The 22,329-nt window shown below is 43.8% G+C and overlaps 1 long non-coding RNA gene across 4 annotated transcripts in view; it reads left to right on the top strand.

Moving 5' to 3' along the window:
• The window catches only part of LOC141994900 (uncharacterized), a 116,150-nt gene that overhangs the window by 5,902 nt on the left and 87,919 nt on the right, over positions 1–22,329 (top strand). For 2 of the 4 annotated variants that reach the window (XR_012641216.1, XR_012641215.1), the window contains exon 2: positions 2,514–2,597. The exons of the other annotated variants lie outside the window; for them this stretch is intronic. This is a non-coding gene — a long non-coding RNA (uncharacterized LOC141994900). The remainder of the gene's footprint in view (positions 1–2,513; positions 2,598–22,329) is intronic. 4 annotated transcript variants of the gene reach the window in all.

Below are 22,329 nucleotides of genomic sequence, written 5' to 3'. Positions count from 1 at the left end.
CGCACAGGCCAGTTGAAATTGCAACAGTTTGGCTTTTGTCATCATTTTCAGTGTTAGCCAACTGTCCAGCTTACGTACCTTCCCTGGAAGGCCATTATTTGTGGACACAGGGTTGCTGGTGCCATGGACTGGACATTAATATGCTGTGTGGCCCTGAATTTTCATGCAAAGTGCTGAGCAGCCACAGCTCCAGCTGAAGTCCATAGGAGCCCAGCAGCTCTAAAAATTGGGACCACACAGGATAGAGGAGGAAGAGTTTTTCTCTACATGGACTCCTGTCTGCATCTAGGAAGAAGTGACAGAAGTGCTGAGTGCAGTGTGACAGCTCTCTTAGATGTGAGCAAGGTTCCATCCAGATGTCCTGAGGAGAGGGAGCGGAGAAAGACAGAAGAAGCTGGGAGAGAGAAGTAGGCAAAGCATAACGCAGCTGGAAAGAATAGGTCCTGTATGTCTAGTACTTTATATGCAGAGTCTACATCGCACTCTAATACTTCTGCAAAAGTCTCTCTTCTAGACCCTTGTTAGAGGATTTGATAATCTTTATAGTGAGATGAAGGGTGATCCAGATAGTCATATGCAGGGTGGATGCAGACTATAGGTTGTTGATAAAGTGACCTCTGCTTTAGCATAAAGGATTCTACAGCTGCAGCATTTTAAACCATCATTTGGGCAGTGACTAGGACAATTTTCTTCAGGGGCATTTTTTCACCCTCCTTATCACTACTTAGTATTTAGTTCTCCATAAGAACCTCAGCATCAACAGTAAGCAATGTATCAATTCTGTGACACCACTGACTTCCATCCGTCCCAGGAGCTGCAAACTGTTCACAGATTGCTACTGGCGCTTTGCCACATAATTAGGTGAGGTGAGTTTCTGGAATGACAAACCATTTCATTTTATCACTATGCCGGTCATGTACTGTATGGCATGAGGCACAGAATCATTGATGTGGTCAGCACATTCCCAGGTTTATGTTAAGATTGATTTACACACGCTCGCAAATGGCTGTGAAGTAGCCTATTTTTGACTCAGCGAAGGCACAAAGGCTGGCTCCTACTAACGTAGGACAAAAATGTAAATGTGTTTTTGCTTTTAAAATGTCTTGATATTTTCTTTTGGGCCTGAAGAGGAAGATATTTAAGCCTGGATTCTCCCTTGAATTCAACTAAGGGTGTTTGCAGAAGGAACACTCACTTCTCCAGGCAAGCGTATAAGGTCAGGTACAGGTCAGCTTGGACTTTGTTCCAGGTTACTGCTATGCCACGCTATACTTTCACAACTCCCTTCCTGCATTCACTAGGATATTCTCCTAATGGGAAATAAGCTAATTCTCCCCTTTGGGGGCTAAGAGCATCACCAGAGGTTGGTCTCCATTTAAAAAGGTACATATTAGAGTGTAACTTGCCTTAGCTCTGCTTCGGCTCATTATGAGAAGGCACGTTTTAAAGTGCTCCTCGGTGGTATTGCTCTGGCTAGCAGCCTGGTGAATGGGGTCCTGCTACTGCTGCTTTATATCCACCTGCAGGAATGTGCACATACAGCGTGCTCGGTGCTTAAGGGCACTTTAGAAAGTATCCTTTAATGCTCTGCTGTGGTTCCCGAGCTATTCAGTGAAGTGCTGCTTTGAAACCCCTACTGGAAAATGCATGATACTGTTTGGAGCACAGAACTGTTGAATTACAGGGATAATCTGGAAGAGCTATTCTCACATTATCAGGGGGGAGTAGCACCTTTATTTTACTCTGCATGTTTTGAAGTGGAAAGGGGCCTATTGTATTAATACAAGCCCAAAGAGTCAAGTATTAACAGGACCCTGAAACTGTCCAACATTAAACAGTTTTAAACACGGTTCAGGGTTTGGTATACAGAGACCTCAGCCTGTGTAGTGCCATGGCAAACACTCCATTAAAACCCTTATTAACCTTTTATTAGAGCAGGGGTTCCCAAACTTGGTTCGCGGCTTGTTCAGAGTAAGCCCCTGGAGGGCTGAGAGACGCCGTTCCCGGCCAATGGGAAGTGGTGCCGCTTCCTGCAGCTCCCATTGGCCGGGAACAGCGAACCGTGGCCACTGGGAGCTACGAGCGGCTGTACCGGCGGATGCTCAGGTAAACAAAGCATCCGCCGGTACAGCGGTAATGCTCAGGTAAACAAAGCATCTCACGGCCCACCAGGGGCTTACCCTGAACAAGCCACGAACCAAGTTTGGGAACCCCTGTATTTAGAGATACAGAAAAATAAAGTAAAATAGAGCATTTGAAATGTAAAGTGTTAAATAAGACTTTCATTTTAACAACAGTCCTTGTACCCGTTCGCTTTAGCTGGAAAGGTCCCTTCTCCCCTTCTGGCAATCTCTTAAATGGTATTCAGGATGGTACCAACTGTCCTGTGGGGGCGGGGGAGAAATAGAAGAAGTTAGTTGAGACAGGCTGGAGCTGTTGCTGCTGCTGCTGCTGTTAAAGTCCAGTCCCATTTCCTAGAAGACACAATTGAGCATTCTCTCTCTCTCTCTCAGGTGCTTGACTGGCTGATTCTTGCTCGCGTGCTCAAGGTCTAACTGATCACCATTTGTGGGTCCTGGAAGGAATTTTCCCCCCAAGTAAGACTGGCAATGTCCCTGGAGGTGTTTTGGCTTCCTCTGTAGTGTGAGGGTATGGATCACTTGTCAGGATTATCTGGGTATATCTCATTTAACCATCTCCCTTCCATTGCAGAGGGCCTTGGGCACTGGTACACCATGGTCCCTCCTCATTGGCCTAATTTCGGTGGTTGGGTTTTGTGTGCGGGCACTGGTTAGCATTGAGACAGGTGGGAGGGATGATCTGGTGGCCCCTTCTGGCCTTAAAGTCTGACTCAAAACAAGACAAACACACACCAAAGGGAAAGGAAAGAACAACAAAAATAGAGCTTCTGTCTCTGGTGTTGATTTTCGTTTGTAACCTTGCTGCTGTGAAAAAACACGCACAGCAGACTCTGAGACCTGGCAAACTTATGCCAGCATCAGGCTGTTTAGAGCATTACTTTTTAACTGCTTCTTTCTGGCCACAGGCTCACAATAATGTTGCAAAATATATAGTTTTGGTTGGCTTTGCAAGACTCTTATTAGACAGAAGGCAAAAGGAGAAGGACAAGAAAGCAAAGACAAAAGGTGGAGCAGGTAAAGGAGTCACTGCGGAGCGAGATGGAGGGGGAGGGAGAGACAGTCTCACATCCCAGGTGGTGGTTGGGATTTAGATGGAGCCGGTGTTGGTGGCGATGGGTACCTCTCTCTGGCCCGGCCCAGTCCAGTCCAGGACATCTTTCAGGATCAGGAAGAAGAAGCCACAATGGTGTCATGCTAGATCCTGGTATCCCAGAAGATGGTGGCTGATGGTGGGGCTTGCTCCTTCCCCTTTTTTCTTTCAGTCTGTCTGCATTGTGGTTGCTTCCTCCTTATTTCCCCTACAAAAGTATTTTCTTTTAAGGACCCCACAAGGGAGTGATGGGAGGAACAGCCTATCCCCTCGTTATTTTGTCCACCAGTTAGGCCTAATTTTTGACATACCAATTTTGGTTCATTAATTTCCAGTCCCATACCTATCCTGCAGCCTATGTCCACTCATCCAATGTGTTTCCATCTGGAGATGGTCCTGGCAAGTGTGAATGTCCAAACTCCGCACGTACCTTTTATGCCTGGGGCATGGGCCATGCTGCCAATTCTGTGGAACTGACCTTGAAGAAACTCATTTTCAAAGTGGAACCCTGCTGTGTCATTGACATCAGAGCCATTTGCCATTGACATCACTGAGAGAAGGACTGGGCCTTAAATTGATCTGTCTTTTTCCTTTGAAGTTACCCTTTCTATGATACGAGCTTTTAATAAACTGCGGCAGGTCCTGGACGTTAACTTAGCCTGACCAATGGAAAGTCCCTATGACAAAACAAGCAGGCATAGGAGCTAGCACCCTGAACCCCATGATTTGGTCATCTGGCTATTGAGGGGAAGGACATTGTCAGGAGAGAGGTCCCTGTTACTCCAGCAGAGCCTAAGCCCTGATCTTTTTTTTTCAGTCCTGATGGTTCATCTAAATGCTGGGACTGGGGAAGGGAATCTTTAATGTGCTTTGTATTGTGTTTTTGTGAAATCTTGGATGTGCATTTAGAATGGATTGGGGAACACATCATAAAAATCGAGTACTTTGTCCAGTGCAGAGGGGATCATAGACATCCATGCATGAGTAATACCATGTGTGTGTGTGTGTGTGTGTGTGTGTGTAAGAGAGGACAAAGCAATCACTCTAATTCTGGCCTATCAGTCCTCATCCTCAAAGGAAACCTGCAAAACACTTTCAAAAGATGAGCCTGGGAGCTTAAATTCATAACTCTGCTAGCCACTAAAAATCATGGACTGAACAGAAACTCTAGATTTATGGCTTATTACAACAATCTGTAACCCAGAACTTTGTTCTATGACTGCAGAGGTGTTAACGGGCCACTCGACCTTTAATGGTCCCTTAGAATATGTGCTAACTACTTATGCTGAACAATCTGTTCTACCTTGTATTTAGCTGTGACTTTGGAGTACTTTTCCTAGACCTAAAGAAGAGCTCTGTGTGGCTGGAAAGCTTGCCTCTCTCACCAACAGTTGGTCCAATAAGAGACATTACCTCACCCACTTTGTTTCTCCAGCAAACAACATTGTCATTTCAGGTTCCTGACTAGTTGGGATGGGGGTGTTACATATTTGGAGTGATAGGATGATGGGATGTAGGGTCATATAATAGGATGATGGGATGTAGGGTCATATAAACCAGCATATGCTCATCTTATGAGCTTTTAGAGCAAACAAGATGCATCTGTAATCATCTGTGTGCCTGTCTGCCTCTCTTTGTGCAGTGCCAAGTACGTCATCAATATTTAACAACAATAAATAACAATAACTTAGCTGCGTAGGAAGCTTCAGGACAGACAGAAAAATAAACAGGAATATTATTTTTTTAAAATTCATTAGAGTTAATAAAACCCTCCCTACCCCAACACCCCTTCCTCTGCCTTTTGTGGTCATAGGGTTTTCCCCAAACCCCACGGAGGTCATGGGAATCTTAACATTTGATTTCATTGGGCTTTGGATCAGGTCCACACTGCACTTCTGGGTTTTGAAGGCTTTACTGGCTGCAACTCTGAGATGAATATTGTGTATCTGTGTAATGCACAGCAAATAACACAGCACATCCATATTTTCTGTGCATTGGGCAGGGATTTTTCACTTCCTACATCATTCTTAGCTGCTGCAGCGATTTCACAAAGTCAATCCATATCCATTAATGCACAGGGAAAGTGGCGGAGAAATGTACATTTGTGGTATGGATATTTTTCTGAGAATTCTTTCTAAGCATTAACATATTAGGTACAGGCGTCATCCTACTGTGATATCACAAACTGCACTTAATCCTACAGAGCCAAACCTCCATTATGTTAATTTAGGATAAACAGTTCTTTGTCGGCTTTTTGTCATGATCTGCCTAGCAGCTGATTTATGGAGTTCCCCTCTCCCCCATCAAACTGCATTGATGAGATCTGTGCATCATGCTGCATTGATTTAAGGTAACATAATTTCATTATTAAAATTATTCATTTAATTGTATCCGAACCTTTATAGGTTCAGACAAGGACCTTCCCTGTTCTTTCCAACTTTCAGCATAGTCACATTCACTCCCATGCTCTCCAATAACGTCTTGGCCTCTCTTTGCTCCCTGTGACAGTCCAGTATTCTTGCAGCTTCCCCTGCCTAGAGATTCCAACATGGCCCCAGCTCCTCGCAGCCCACAACTCCATAACCCAGGTGATAAATTGTGTCTTTTCACCTTAAGCAAGGATCCTGCAAGCTTTTACACATTGGTGGATCCCTGCACCTGAGTGGAGAGGAACTGAATGAAGTTAATGGGTCTCCATGTGGAGGCAGTATTCCAAGCATGCAGATGAGTTAGTAGGATCAAGGCCTAAACATCTTGCATTTTTATATCATTGCAAAAGGTTCCCGCCCACCACCACCCCCAGACACCAGATTGCTTCTTGCTTTCACAAATCCGTTGTCAGTAAACAATGTCCTGGTACAAATGGTGAACTTGAATATCAAAAAAATCTCACATTTTAAAATCATGAAAATGTATTGTTTTGTTTTTACCACAAAAATAAACAACACCACTTGAGAATTTTTTTCTTGTATATGAGTGTACATTCATTTCCTACCTTGAGAGCTGGAGACTGTTTTCCTCAGGAGAAAGATGTTGGGATATGGATCCTTCTCATTTAAAGGGGAAATAGTAACCGCTTCCCAGCGTTCAATCTGCAGTGATGGCAGGATATTCTTTGCTGCCAACAAACTGTATTCACACTGTGCTAATTAAAATACCACAGTGTATTTGTGATTATGTGAACATTTGCTTTCATCCAGGAGGAGGATCCAGAGATCCCAAACAGTGGGGATGAAATCCTGGCACCAAACTTCTGACTCAGATCCTTGGCTTGATCTGAGTCCACACTGCAAAGTGACAGGGCTTGGACCCATGTCACAGCAGTACACGGGCTCTGACGTTCCCCTAGCAGGTCCTAGAACCTGGGTCCTGTGTGCTTGCTGATCTGAGTCAGACTGGTTTGTGTGTGGACGGAAGGGGGGCTTGGGCTCAAATCTGAGTCAGAGCTCAGGTTTAGGCCGTAGTGTAGACATAGCCTATGTCAGCATAACTTATGTCACTTGGGTGTGAATAAACTACCCCGTGAGTGAGATAAGTGCTCGTATGCACAGCGCTGTGTTGGCAGGAGAGCTGCTGTACATATAGACATGGCCTTAGCGTCCAGTTTAGATATGCCCCCAGTCCCACTGCGATTCAGGTCCAAGCCCTGTTATTTTGCAGTGTGGATGCAGCTCAAGCCACAGACCCAAGTCAGAAGGTCTGCATAGTGCTGTATGGACGCATTCGCTTGGCTGTGAGACCCAGGACCAGACATTGTAAACCCAGGTCCACAATACAGTGTGGACGTTCAAGCACGGACTTGGAAACAGAGTCCACAAACCTGGGTCCCAGAAACTTGGGCTTAGTGTGCAGTGTTGACATACCCAACGTGGGCTACAGAAGGGTGTGTGTGTGTGTGTTTCCTTACTCCCTCCCTCATGTCTGCGTAAGAGCTAGCCACAATTTTCCCCCAGTGAGCTTGTCCGACTGTTTCTGTTTCAGTGTGTTTGTTCCTCCCAATGCAAGGTGGGTGGGGGTGGCTTACATGCCTACTGTGGGTGATAAGCGATGCTAGGGCCCTTATGCAGGGTTTCTGAACTAAGATGGCTTTCACCTGTTTTGGGTGATGTGAGATTAACATGCAGAAATGGACCAGCCTTTTTTTGAATAAAATGAATGAAAAATAATGATGAAGAATGACAGAGATGGGATAATTGGGGATGGGGGGGGGAAGAGGTGGTGGTGAGGAAAGTTCAGCGAAGACAAAAACCAAATTGAAAATGGAGAAGTGAGGCCTCCAGTCTCCTAAATGCGAGCAGTGTTTAGTTCCGTAAGCCACAAGAATGTATTTGTCACCTGCTCATTTGATAGGTATTTAGGAGCTTTACAGTTACCCCTGTGCAGAGGGCAAGGACAATGGCTATGTACCATGTGAGTTCTTATGTGCTACTGTGACAAAGTTCCTGCTCTACCTTGGTGGGTCTTGCGCTTATTGGTGGATTTGCTCGCTTTGGAGCGTTACGGCAGCCCTCAGCTTGGCCGTTTTTCTGAACCCACAGTCCAGGTCGACTCCTTCTGTCTGTGTCTGACCAGGAGTTGGGAGGATTTGGGGGGAACCTGGGCCCGCCCTCTACTCCGGGTTCCAGCCCAGGGCCCTGTGGAATGCAGCTGTCTAGAGTGCCTCCTGGAACAACTGTGCGACAGCTACAACTCCCTGGGCTACGTGCCTCCTCCCAACACCTTCTTTATCCTCACCATAGGACCTTCCTCCTGGTGTCTGATAATGCTTGTACACCTCAGTCCTCCAACAGTCCATGTTCTCACTCTCAGCTCCTAGCGCCTCTTGCTCCCAGCTCCTCACACACACACCACAAACTGAAGTGAGCTCCTTTTTAAAACCCAGGTGCCCTGATTAGCCTGCCTTAATTGATTCTAGCAGCTTCTTGATTGGCTGCAGGTGTTCTAATCAGCCTGTCTTAATTGTCTCCAGAAGGTTCCTGATTGTTCTGGAACCTTCCCTGTTACCTTACCCAGGGAAAAGGGACCTTCTTAGCCTGGGGCTAATATATCTGTCTTCTATTACTCTCCTATAACCATCTGGCCCGACCCTGTCACAGTACATAGACCTTGCACTTCCCTATGGGTTTTTGTAATCAATAGGATGGTGGTTTCCTCTGTGTGGGGGAGAGGGATAGGAAGCAAAGACCAAAGAAAATATAAGCAGGAGGAAATGTTTTTTAAAAATAGGCCAGATTCATTCCTGATGTAACTCTGTTGATTCTAGTAGAGTTACAGCCATGATGAATCAACCCAATGGCTTTGAACCCAATATGAACTGCAGTGCATTCATGAGAAAAGTGACTGAGTGGGTGCTCCTGCAGTGATCTCTGCATCTAGATGGCACTCTTACAACACTCATTTGCTACCACATCAAGCTCGGTAATGGCTGGCGCAGTGTTCAGCAGAAAAGAAAATGCTAACGGCAAGTACTTACTACTTGGTAAACAACCTAATCTTTTATCAAACAATTTATTTTATGTAAAGGAAGGATTTTAGTTGGCAAAACTAATCTGCCTTGTCTAAACCCTCATTTTTATCTTTTGAAGTCCAAGCAAGTACCCAATTTGTAGTGTTTAGTAGATAGGATTTGGAATGATCAACCTAGCAATCTTGGATTTTGAGTTTCTGGTCACGTTTCCGTGAAATAAATCAGTATGAGAAGCTGACATTTTTGACAGGGTATTTGCTTTTCTTTTTTTTGAATGCCCAAAATATTTATGCTTGGAAAAGTATATATGTTACATTTATCAGAAGACTGTAGCATGATTGTAATATTTTCTTAGTTTTTCCTCCGAGTAAATGACTGAAAACCCCCACAGTTGAACAACCTTTTATATATTTTTCTGGCTTCAGTATTGACTGTTAAACTGTTCCACACGGCCGCTAGGTATCTGGTTCTATCAGGGGGTAGAAATCAATGACATGAGGGAAGGGATTTAATAAGAGATGCCAATATCACTTTGAGATATGCTGCCAGGCTTTTATTTGTAATTATTGCCGAGATTGATACCCTGTGGAACTCTGGTTTTTATGGAGCGTTGGGGGCCTGGTTTTCAGAGATGCTGACCACTAGCAGCTTCCATTGACTTAATTTTGAGCAGGGATGCCTAGCATTCTGAAAGTCAGGCCTGAAGTATCATCTTCCCCCCCTCTATTTAGACATTTTTGCAGCGAGACTTTTGGTTGTAGAACAAACTCTCAAGATAATATGGAACAAAAGAGTTGGGATTAGAGATAGGTGAGTTAGAAGCGTTAGAGGCTAAAGGGGTAGAGACCCCCCCACAGTTATCCCTCTACACAATGGCATTTTCTTTAAAAATATCAACTGTACAAGGTAAACCTGAACGCAGAAAACTTTACCTTTATACAAGCAGAAGGCTTATGGCCACTGACCCAAGGTTTCATTGACCTTAACAGTATTAGAGGATAATCTTTAAAGAGGGATTGATCCTGAATATGTTCTCCATTGTACAGGTGAGACATTCAGGTGACCATATACCAGAGCGTGTGAACCCCTTTCTTATGCTGGTGAGCTATGACTCTCAGAAGTAGTCAACAGGACTACCCATGTGAGTAAGGGGTTCTGGTTCCTAAGGGAACATAACTGCTTCCAACAGAAAGTTAGCAACCTTGCTTCAAATACAGTAATACATGGTGTGTTTTATTATCATTTATTTGTTTGATAGTAGCGCTTATAGCACCCAGCTGAGATGGCGGGCCCCATTATGCTAGGGACTGTACATATATCTAAAAAGAGACAGTCCCTGCCTTGAAAAAACTACTTCCCCCATTTTACTGGTGGGAATGCAGGAAGAAATGAAGTGAGTTGACCAAATTCACACAGGGAAGCCAGTGGTGGAGCAGGGAATCGAACCCTGAGCTCTTGAGGTAGTCTGTGGTTTCAACCACAAGAACATCCTCCTTCTTCTTGTGTAATCAATTTGCATCAATATCACGTTAGGCACAAACCATTGGGTACGGCTATAATCTTGTTTTCCTTTTTCCTTAATCAGACATAGAAAACATACCTGGGGGAACAGTCCTATTTTTCATTTCTCTCATAGATTTTCTATATCCACCTACTGTAGCTTGGGATATTGATTAAGCAGAGTACAGATGGATGATTTTGTAGGAGACCTTTCAAGACTCTGATGCTAGTACAGATGGTGGTATTTAGTGACCATCTATCTTTGGGAATTCAATTACTTACTTTTTTATTTGCAGTCTTGTTGCAGCTGTATTGGTCCCAGGATATTGGCAAGACAAGGTGGGTGAGATAATCTCTCTTACTGGACCAACTTCTGTTGGTGAAAGAGTCAAGCTTAGGGCTTGTCTACACTTGAAATGCAGCAGCTGCAGCTGCGCCAATGTAGCGCTTCAATGTAGACGCTACCAAAAGCAGAAGCTGGACCAATAAAAGATATTCCCTCACCCACCTTGTCTCTCTAATATTCTGGGACTGACACAGCTACAGCTACACTCGATACAACACGCAAAATGTCTGTCAGAATTAAGACTGATGCTCTTCCTCCATATGTTGACAGAAAAATGCCTGTGGCTGTATTTCAAAGCCACACACAGGCATGCGGCTAAAAACACCTGTTAACATACTAGTGAACAGTCCTAGCTCATGGATAGCCGGGGCTTGATTCTTCCCTCACACTGATTTCACTCTGTAATTCCACTGACTGCAGTGAAATTACTTCTGATTTACTCATGCATAAGTGAGAGGAGAGCCAGGCTGTCTTTTTTGCAGAATATGCTGCATTTAACTCATCCATCCTGCTGTGTAGATCCTTTGGGGAAAATGTGCTGAATATGCTTAAAAGAAAGCCCTAGGCACAGATTTGGTTTAAGGCAGATATATAGTCAGATTCAGTTTGTCATCTCTTTATATCCAGACAATCATAGTAACAAATTACAGTCAGAATGTATGGTTGATGATCATTCTGATTATTATTATTAAAAATATTTATATTACAATAACATTCAAAAGCTGGAATCATGATCTGGGGCCCCTTGTGCTGGGTACTGTACAAAAAATATAAATACAGATTCCCTTGCCCCAAAGAGCTGAACTAAAAGAATTATTCCATTAATTGGTATTCACCTTGTGGGACACTACTGTGGCCTATTTCTGTTTCATCTCTCAGCATTACTAAAGGGTCCACCTGCGCAAAAGAGTCTAGTAACCTGAGCCTGAAGTCCAGTCAAACTTGAATTCTTTGCTTGACAACTTACTACCTGAACACTGTGGAACAAATTCTGTCCTTCAACGTATGTATGGCTCCCGTAGTTAATGGAGCTGGGCACACACATTTCATATTGCAGCATTTGACCCAGTTATCCCAGGGAGGTGCAATGTATCTGTGTGCTTGTATGGGTACTGTACTTTTCAAACTCCTGTTACGCCTGCTAAGGGAACTGTTTGCCAACTTTTTCTGAGCATGTCCAGCGAGAGCTAGGACCAAGGGAGGAACCTGTAAGTTAGCAGCTTAGAGTACGTTCACCTGTTTCCTTGCGTGTTGGAAGATCCTATCCTGAGTTCTTTGCCAGTACTTCTTATTGTAGGCCCAGGTTGTGACTTAGCCTGTTAAACTGACCTGTCTTTGGTACAATGGCTTCGCCTTGTTCATTGTTCCTCTTGGTTTGAGAGCCTCGAAAAGGAAAAGTCACACAGGCACCTGTGTACAAAATGGTAGCCGTGTTAGTCTGTATCAGCAAAAAAAAAAAACAAAAAAAAAAACGAGGAGTCCTTGTGGCACCTTAGAGACTAACACATTTATTTGGGCATAAGTTTTTGTGGGCTAAAACCCACTTCATTAGATGTGTGGAGTGAAAAAAACAGTAGCAGTATATATATTACAGCACATGAAAAGATGGGAGTTGCCTTTACCAAGTGGGGGTTCAGTGCGAACGAGCCAATTCAATCAAGGTGGAAGTGGTCTATTCTCAACAGTTGACAAGACTGGGTGAGTGTCAACAGAAGGAAAATTACTTTTTGTAGTGCCCCAGCCACTCCCAGTCAGTGGAATTATCTAAATTGTGATTTGTTCCCATGGATTCTTAAATTGCTTTTTTTGAAATGGGGGTGGTGAGAGAGAGAGAGAGAATATCACTTGTACTTCTTTGCGGGCAATAGAGTAGTTGGGTTACCTACTAGCAGGGTATATTGTCCTTCTGGTTTTTGAATTAAAACATTTAAAACATATTCCTGCTTAGTGCATTGCAGTTCTCAGGGCTAGAATGAGATCTACCCTGTGAGTGGGGGAAAGGCATGCAAGATGCTTTTGCTCACCCTTGTGACAGATCGCAGCTGCAGTTCCTGTGATCAGGGAATGCTAAATCCTTGCTTCCTCTGAGGAGCACATCACTCAGATAGGGGTGACAGGAGGCTAGGTCATGTGCAGCCTCCTTCCCCCTCAACTGTTCATTGCCTTCAGAGAGGGGCTGATGTACCGAATATGGGTGGTGCCAGCTGGGCAGCCTGAGGCACAATCTCTCTGTTCTCCCTTCCAGGCAGTGTGCCTGCTGCACACTCCAGCCCTAAGTGAATTCTAGAAGATGTTAAACTATCTGGAAGGAAAAGTTACAGTCGAAAATGTTGCCTGCCCCATTTGCAAATATCTGGTACACATGCTGCAAATATTCATTAAAACAACAACAACAAGATAAGTATGTTGCTTCCTTTGTTGCCGCCCTTCCCAGTGTGCCTCAAAAGCATATTTCCTGATGATGAGCATCATGTCAGTATTAGCAATCCATGTAAGGAAACAAAGTTACTGGTAAATGACATGAAAAATGGCTTTTCAAGGCTGTCATCTTCTCCTCTGCCACTGGATTCACTGTTAAAAGATCAAGAGCAACAGTGGTAAGCACAACAGTAATTGTAAGTGTGACAGACTGTCCTGGGCAAAGGAAAAAATCAGTGCCTGTGGATCACAGTATCAATGTTATCAAGCATTTTTTTATCAATTTATATTTTCACAGCTGTGGAAAATTATGGAGGTAGTGATCTGACTGAGTATTCGGTGTAGAAGAATGCTTCTTCTCATGGGCATTTGCTTTCAGTAAGAGCAAGCCAAAGATCCAGCTATGCAGGATAACCAACAAATACAAAAATAAGACCCCATTATTCTATGTGTGTGCTGTGCTAATGCAGTGCACAGCACGCGGCTGTTACTTACACTGGCTTGGAATGTTGTGATGGCAGATGGGGATGTTGTGGACTTTCCACAGCATAAGGAAATGTTGATGTAGACACTGGTGTCAATATACTGTAATGTGTGTAGCCAATTCTCCTATACACACTAATTTGCACATTATTAAAATGCTCATCAATTACTTCCTGGTATCCAACATTTTGAAAACCAATTTAGAGTGGCATTGTATTTTCATCTCATACAGTAACACATGGAAGAATGACAGGTTTCAGAGCGGTAACTGTGTTAGTCTGTATCAGCAAAAACAACGAGGAGTCCTTGTGGCACCTTAGAGACTAACAGATTTATTTGGGCATAAGCTTTCGTGGGCTAAAACGCATGAAAAAGCCCATGAAAGCTTATGCCCAAATACATTTGTTAGTCTCTAAGGTGCCACAAGGACTCCACATAGAAGAATGTTCTTATAGACACACGACTACAGATGGTCTCCTCCTCCCCATTCCCAGCTCAGTTAACTCACAGCACAGTTTCCTGTGCTCTGCTTTGCTTTTAATTCTCTTATTTCTACAACATGAGGGTAGAATGCGCCCGAGTTAGTGCTTAGTAACACCAGCACTTAGTAACAATTGTCGGCAGGCGGGATCAGACCTGGGACCTGTGGAGTGTAGTGCATGAGCCTCTGCTGCATGAGCTAAAAGCCAACTGGCCGTTAACTAAAGGTGTAAAGCAGACTCATTGCTCTCTCTTGCTGGGACAGAACACCACACCCAGAAGGTGTGTGGATTACACAACCACAGACGATCATTATGGGTGCTGCTAACTGGGTACTCAACTGTTGGAGTGTTGTTATACCTATTTGGCTATGGATATTTCAGCAGCATTTATGGGTACTTATCTGAGTTGAGTTTTTCAGTACATACCCATTTCTCTTAAGTCCTTCATGTGTGCTGTGGGAAAATGTGTGCCTTACCTTGCTTTGCTTGTCAATAGGAAATCTCTGCGCTGCAGACAATTACCCATTCCTGTTAATTGGGGAAGTACTGTGGTGCTGCTGTGATCCATTCAGCACAACAGAAATGTGGAGATGTCAGCCTGTGGGCTGCTCTAACCTATGCTACCAGGTAATCGTCCAACAGCTGGGAATAGAGCACAGTGGACTCGGGCTCCCCGCTCCCCACCCAATGCCAGGTTCCAGGAAGAGCACTGTGCATGAATCCGTTACACTGACTCTGTGCCCACTAGGTGCAAGTGGAATGGAGCAGTGGTCTTCTCCCAGATCTTGCCTTTCTGATGTCTACAACGAGAGACTGACAAAGGGCCGGACCCATCCTTTGAAGAGACTCTTATTAACTTAAGTGGGAATTTTTACTGAATAAGGACTGAAGAATCAGCTGATTGTTATTAATAGGCTGTCGATGTGCAACTCTCCCACAACTGTCACAGCAGTGTGTCTGAACCTGGGCTTGAAAGGGACTATTTCTGGGGTTAGCTAATATGTCAGGCAACAGTTAAGGTGTTTGGCATCCATAGCTGTTGCAGTGGGAACAGAGGATTTGGCCAGGAAATTACAACAAACTGATTTTAATCACTGCTTTAGAATATAGACTCACTTGTAATGTTTGTGTCTTCACATATTACTGCTCTGGGATCGTAACCATTTTCTATCGTTAAAAAAAATAAATTTTTCTAATGGGGCAAATTAAAACCTTGGACCTGAATGCCACAGGACTTGGAGAGCCTTGGATTGCTGGAGATGAATTCAGCAGCTCTGTCCCATCACTGTTTTTTACAAAAACAGGTTGGGGCACCTAGGGTGAAATCCATCGTCGTGCAAAGGGCCAACTCAAGGCCTGTGTGGGACTTAAAGGAGGCTTAGGCCTTATTACTGGCCTCTGCACCAAGGGAAGTTCACCCCTAATGCATATGTCTGACAAAGAACTATGGGAAAATTCAGAGGTTGGAATAAGAATCGATTCAGTGTAGGTCAATAGGGTTGTATGGGCTCAAAGAATGGCTTTAAGGAGTCAAAGTTGAATATAGCAAGCCATATTAAGTAGACATTCCAGGAGTATTAATGCAAGCCATATCATTTTTCTCAGTCTGACATTGTTAACAAGTTCTGCCATAACTCAGTTTGCACCTTGGAAGGAGTTAAAGCAATTGAACGGTAAACTTCTTATAATTAGTAGTTAATAGCCAGAGCCAGTGCTCTTACAGTGAAAATTGTTTCTGTATTGATCCAAGCCTGCATTGTCAGCACTCTGTAGAAGCTGAACTTTAAGTGCTTAATTCAGCCGTATTCAACCAATAATTTTGTTTTTATCCTCACACAAAAGTGCCCATGTTTGTTCTATTTTTCTGCAAGTAATAAAATCAATTAAACTATTTTTTCCCAAACCTGGTTTGCCCTCTGTAATCAATACATTTGAAATGTCAATGTGCTCTGAGAAAATGGCTTCAGTGCATTGTGACAAGATTTTGGGTTCATTAAGACAAATGGAAAACTGGTAGTGAGTTACGTTGTTGCTACTGATGAGGCATCCCTGGTGATAGCTTCCATTGGTGGGAATTCTGTAATTGTTCTTAGGTGCAGCCCAGCCTTCATGGAGTTCACTTTCCATTTTGTTTCTGCTTGTTTCAGTTTTGTGTACAACCTGGTGCTGGAATATTAGATGTTGGTAAATGTTCAGAAAAGGGCAGAGAGCCAGCACTAGGCTTATGCACTGCTTAATGCCTCCAGCACAAAGAGCGTGAATAAAGTCAAAGTAATTTTAAAAATGTGAATGAGTGTTTGAAGATATTTTGTTGAGTGTTTTCCCCAGCTGTGCTCCGGGCTTACAGTTAGTCATGCCCAAAGGTCCGTAGCTTTACTGGACAAGCAACATACATCATGGATACTTCTCCAAAGCGTTATCAGAGCTGCCTGAGACTGAAAAAATGGGAAGTTTGAGTGACCTAATCTTCCTAGAGTCCTCATGTGCCCTGAGAGGGTGAACTGAAGGGCTTGGCTAGATGGTGGGATAATGTGCACGACGGGAGTGATTTCTAAAGCTGACTTACATGTTGCATATTCATTGATCCATGTAAATCCCGTTGGCCTGCACTAAGAGTTCAGTCATGCATTTTAACATAATACTGAAACAGTACTGCATTGACGTGCACTAGGGAAATTTTAGTGTGCATCAGCAGAGTCTACACAGACCAATTAATGCACAACATACTAGTGCACTTCAGATATCACTCCCCTGTAGTGCCCATCACCCCACCGTATAGATATGCCCTCAGATTTTCTTCTTGGCTCCTGGCCTCAGGTTTTTCTGCAGAGCGGGTCTATCTGTGGAAGGGAGGGAGGGTAACACTTCATTCCTGAGCAGTGAGTCTGAGATGGAGGAGTATTGATTCATTAGTGCCAATCAACCACTCTGTGTAGAATAATTGTGAGTTTCTTCCCCAGTTTCCCCACTGAGTTCGCTCCCTCCATAATAAATCCTGGCTGTCTGTTTGCTGAAGAAAAAGATTGTCCCCTCACTGAAGAGCTTACAGTATGAATCTGAGAAACAGGAGACTATGGCAACAAAGAAGGTAGTGTGGGAAGGGAGGGACAGGTTAAAAACAAATATAGACCATGTGAAATGTGTGTAGCTGCTGCATGGATGCCATTGCTCACTGTTCTAGGTGCGCTTTGCACCAGCTATCCTGGTCTGAAGTGCCCACAAAGGCTTCAGTCCCCCTCCAACCCCCTCAGTGAATTCTGCCAACGTAAATGGCCCCCAACAGATGCAGAACCTTCCATCCATGGAACCCACAGGAGCCTCCAGTGCAGGGGGGAATTCAAAGCTGACTGGGGATTTGTCAGTGTGCGATGGAGGAAGCATGGCTGGGGCAGTGCTGTGCTCTAGGAATTGCCCACAGCTGCAAGGCCCCTGGGCTATAACAGCAACGGGATGTATTTAGAGCAGCTGTTAGGCTGCTCCAAGGGCCTATCTAGTCTCTGCCAGCCCCAGGACAAGGGAGTTACAAAGCAAAACAGGGTTTAAGTGGGACTAAAACTGAGCAAATATTTGTACGCAGGTCCTGTACATGGTGTGAATTTTAACCTCTGTTCCCATTCTCATTGCTCTGTTGGACATTAGGCTGGGCTGGAGATCTTTTGGAGAGAAAGTCCACAGAACGATTAAGACACAGGTTGTTTTTTCTACTTCTAATTTGCTCCAACCCCTCAGACAGAGACAAATACCTACAAGATCTCTATCAAGCATTCTTACAACTATAATACCCACCTGCTGAAGTGAAGAAACAAATTGACAGAGCCAGAAGAGTACCCAGAAGTCACCTACTACAGGACAGACCCAACAAAGATAATAACAGAACGCCACTAGCCATCACCTTCAGCCCCCAACTAAAACCTCTCCAACGCATCATCAAGGATCTACAACCTTGGACGACCCACCACTCTCACAAATCTTGGGAGACAGGCCAGTCCTTGCCTACAAACAGCCCCCCAACCTGAAGCAAATACTCACCAGCAACCACACACCACACAACAGAACCACTAACCCAGGAACCTATCCTTGCAACAAAGCCGGTTGCCAACTGTGTCCACATATCTATTCAGGGGACACAATCATAGGGCTTAATCACATCAGCCACACTATCAGAGGCTCGTTCACCTGCACATCTACCAATGTGATATATGCCATCATGTGCCAGCAATGCCCCTCTGCCATGTGCATTGGTCAAACTGGACAGTCTCTACGTAAAAGAATAAAATGGACACAAATCAGATGTCAAGAATTATAATATTCATAAACCAGTCGGAGAACACTTCAATCTCTCTGGTCACTCGATTTCAGACCTAAAGGTTGCAATATTAGAACAAAAAGACTTCAAAAACAGACTCCAACGAGAGACTGCTGAATTGGAATTAATTTACAAACTGGATACAATTAACTTAGGCTTGAATAAAGACTGGGAGTGGATGTGTCATTACACATGTTTATTTCCCCCACCCTCCACTGCTCCTCGGATGTTCCTGTTAACTGCTGGAAATGGCCCACCTTGATTATCACTACAAAAGGTTTTTTCCCCCCCGCTCTCCTACTGGTAATAGCTCATCTTAAGTGATCACTCTCCTTACAGTGTGTGTGGTAACACCCATTTTTTCATGTTCTGTGTGTATATAAATCTCCTCACTGTATTTTCCACTGAATGCATCCGATGAAGTGAGCTATAGCTCACGAAAGCTTATGCTCAAATAAATTGGTGAGTCTCTAAGGTGCCACTAGTACTCCTTTTCTTTCCACAATTAAACAGGCTCTTATCCTGATCCTCTTAGTCCAAGTCAGCTGGCACGGGTCAGCCACGGGTCTTTAATTGCAGTGTAGACATACCCTAAATGTGCAGAAGTTTCCTCTCACTCTGACCATTTGGGTGTCTGTGCTGTGATTTTAATGCGCAAGAAAAGTGGCATGCCTATTTGTAGACTATAAAGGATGACTAATCAAAGTAAGGTGTGAGTGGTGTGTGTTTGCTGTCAACATACCAAGTGTTGAGCTGCCTTTGGAAGAAAAAAGGTCTTCTAAGGCCAGGAGACTCATTGTGCTCTGCTGAAGCCTCTTTTGTTGCAAATGTTCAAATCTCCTCTTTCACCACCTGCTAGTTAGAGCAGGATGTTCACCTCTTGTATTGTAAGTAGAACCATATTGTATACGACTGTTCCATTTTGTGTCTATTTTGGGATTTTCATGTGCCTTTTTTCTCTCTTCAGTATCTCATCTCAAATGTACTCTTTTATTGAAGGAAAATGACTTTATTAGAGGGAGATGCTTGCAATGTAGTCAAGCATCTTCCAAAAGAGTAACACTAGACCCTGTAAAATAAATGGAAACAACTTCTTTGGGAGTTTTCTCCTTGTTAACTGGATGTCTGCCGTTCTGCTTGTTGTAAAGCAAAGGATTTATAGCCCAATACGAGGGGGTGAGTGCCACCCCACTTTTGTTAATGACAGCGCAAAATCCTGTGCACTATGTACCCCATACATTACTGAAAGGTTTAAGCTAACAGAAGCCCGAAGAATGTATAGAATGCCAGTGAAGAGATGTGTTTTCTGAACTGATCTTCACAAGCAATACTTCTGTGAATTGCTTGAGTTTAAAACGTCCTGGTTCCAGGTGTTTCTGAAAATGTAATGTTTGCATCTGCCAGAGGTCCTGCACTGCTAGGGAAAATTTTTCATTGCTCTGAGGATGGCTAGGTGGATTTAATCCTCAGTTTGTGTTAAAAATGGGAGTTATTCCTTGTGCATCATGCTGAAAATCTGACCTCTAGATAGCATTAATTGAGCAAGGGGTATAATCCTTTCAGTACCATCAATATATCATAGTGGGCTAATGCTGTTTTGAACAGACTGCGCACATTAACTTGGATGAAAAGTTACTGTTGCTGTATATTTGCAGCATTTACTTGTGGAAAGACTGAGGTGACACATGGCGTATACACAATGCCTTTCCTGAATTTCTTCTATCTTGCAGTTACGGAGCTAAATTCTGCTGGCAGACCCAGATTCAATAGTCTAATTGAGTACAATTAGACTTCAGCATGTGCTTAAGTCCTTTGCTAAATTGGGGCCTTAGTTCCACTCCACTGATTCCAACAGAGCTACTATAGCTTTACAAAGGAATATGTGATGATAGGAGTTGGGTTAGAGCTTTAGGAACTCTGCTGTTGATTTGATATGGAAGGTGCCTAATAACTGTGGTGAGGGGCAGCAGTATAAAACCCTAAAATAAGGAATTCTATTTAAAAAAAAAAGACTGTATGTGGTTTTCATTTAGCTAGACAACTACAGAAAAACTTGGCAGAGAATACGCAGTACTCAGGAGAAAGTTATCATGGAGATTATAAAAGCATCAACAGAGCCACGTGATGGCTGTTCAGTATTACACTCAGTCCTGAAAACGTTCTCGTTCTATCTTGTCAGCCAAGAAAATTGAGTTCTCATCTGCTCAGAGCTTTAACATGCAATAAAAGGGAAGGTTCTGGTTCTGGTTATCCCTAGAAGCCTAGTCCAATCCAAGAGTTATTTGAGTTAATGATGTATGACCAGAAGAGCAAAATATAGATTTAGCCAACATGAAGGCCGTGTTCCTGACATACAGCATAAAGGCAGCATGCAGGGTTACCAGCCCTGCCACCTAAAGGGCATTATTCAGTGTAGTAGTGCGAGCTCCTCAAGAAAGCAGAGAATATGAGGAAAGCCAGTGTCCCTCAGCTTTGCTGAGACCTGTGGATGTTACCTAGCCATGTTCTCCAGGCTAAGGCATCACTAGAGCTGGCTGGATAATGGAAAACCCTTTTGGCAAACATTTTTACAATTCTCCTCCTTTTTTTTGTCAAGTTTTTTTTTTTTTGGTGGAAAACTCCCATCCAGCTCTCGATAGCAGTAACAGTTATGGCTGTCCTTGGAGATTTCTGCCTATGTGCTCAGTCTTGCCAGCACCGAGCATAGTGCTTATTCAGTGAATTGTCTCAATGGCTTCAAAGAAAGGGGCTATACAATAGGGCTGAGGTGTGCAGTATTGACCCAGTCCTACGTCCGCTAAATGAGAATCTTTCCATTGCCAATAAACATTAGATCTGACCCCGTGTATGCAAGCCTGCACTGGAGAGTGTGGAACTGCACTATTCTTAGGGGAACTCTGGGAGAATTCTTCCTGGAGTTCACCAGCCAAAGGAGAAATATACCTGCTGGTGCAACTGCATTTAGCTTGCTTTGCAATCCAATGCTGAGGAGACCAGGCCCACTTTGGGTGAGGTGAATAGGAGGAGCCATGTCTGCACTTAGGCAAGAACTGCATTGTGACTGGCCCCAGAGCACATTTCTCTCTTTCATGTCCCCACACATCTCCGTGAGCTGGCCCATAGTAAACAGAACTCTCACTGTATGTCTACATTACAGTTGAACACCCCCGGCTGACCCGTGTCAACTGACTTGGTCTTGTGGGTTCCCGAAGCCCAGGCTCCAGCCAGAGCCTGAACATCTACACCAAAATTTTACAACTCTGCTGCCCAAGCCCCGTGAGCCTGAGTCAGTTGACATGGGCCAGCTGCGGGTGTTTAATTGCAATATAGGATATCCTCAGTAGGAGGTGTTTGCATGCAATAGGGGTCTCAGCATTTCCACCTGAACCTAAAGTACCTTCATTCATCAGAAGCTTCCACATTGTGGTTTAGTCAGTTTTATTTTGGGAAACATTCTTTATCTTGTGCTTTGATTATTTTGCAAAACTTGCTCATTCCAGAAGTCCCCTTTACACAGCTTCTAACCAGCTAGAATTGAAGGGCAAAGGGCTAGTAACAAAGAAGTAATTGCAGCAACTTTGTTCTTGAGCACTGAACATCATTTGAAAGGCTGATTTGGTAAACTTTCACTGTATTTGCATACCAAAAAGACTTAACATTGCCTCCCCCATTTCCCTGCTTAATACTAAATAGATTTCTCCCCATCAGAATCAGACTTCTCCCTCATCAAAGCATCCCGAGAAAAGCTCTATCATTAATTGTGTGACGTATGACCAGTTAAACAGCTCTAATTCTTCCTAAGGGTTCATTTTTCACTGTAGCTCTGTAATGGTGGTAATACCGGCTACCTCAATGATGCCATATTAATAAGAGTATCTTCATGGCCTACCAGGTAGTCCAGAGGATTTCACAGAGTTCTACTCTCAGCCTTGCCACTGACTTGCTATGTGACTTTGAGTAAATCCCCTGTCTTTTGTGTGCCAGTCACTAGTCTCTCCATCCCTAAAGTCAGGGTAATACTGAGACGACTTTGTAATGCACTTTGAGATCTTTGGTTTGTAATGTGCTATATCGACATAAGTGCACGTTTAGCATA

Source organism: Natator depressus, chromosome 10 (genome assembly GCF_965152275.1).
Source record: "Natator depressus isolate rNatDep1 chromosome 10, rNatDep2.hap1, whole genome shotgun sequence".
NCBI classification, from domain to species: domain Eukaryota; kingdom Metazoa; phylum Chordata; order Testudines; family Cheloniidae; genus Natator; species Natator depressus.
The sequence above is the reverse complement of the archived record's forward strand: the minus strand, read 5'-3'. Positions and strand labels throughout refer to the sequence as shown.